The sequence below is a fragment of the Penaeus monodon genome, chromosome 21 (assembly GCF_015228065.2).
Source record: "Penaeus monodon isolate SGIC_2016 chromosome 21, NSTDA_Pmon_1, whole genome shotgun sequence".
In the NCBI taxonomy this organism is placed as follows: Eukaryota; Metazoa; Arthropoda; class Malacostraca; order Decapoda; family Penaeidae; genus Penaeus; species Penaeus monodon.
This window is the reverse complement of record NC_051406.1, coordinates 30363956-30364295: the sequence shown is the minus strand read 5'-3', so window position 1 is coordinate 30364295 and position 340 is coordinate 30363956.

Sequence of the window (340 nt, the reverse complement as noted above, 5' to 3'; positions counted from 1 at the left end):
TAAAATTTGTAAATTTTAATTTAAAAATATAATAATAATTATTTTATATCTTTTTTTTTTATTAATTTTTTATTTTTTTATTTATATTTTTTTAAATTATAATTCTTATTTTTGTTTCTAAAATTTTTTTTTTACTTTTTGGATTTTATTCTTTGTTTTAAAAAAAGGGGAAATTCTAAAAAGAATAGTTTTTTGTTAACAAAATTTTTTTATATAGAAATAAATAAAAAATTAAATTTAAAAAATAAAAATTAATTTTTTATTAATATATATATAATATTTTAAAAAATTTTTTTGTTTAAAAAAGGGGGGCCCGGCCAAAACGGCGGGTACAAAGGGG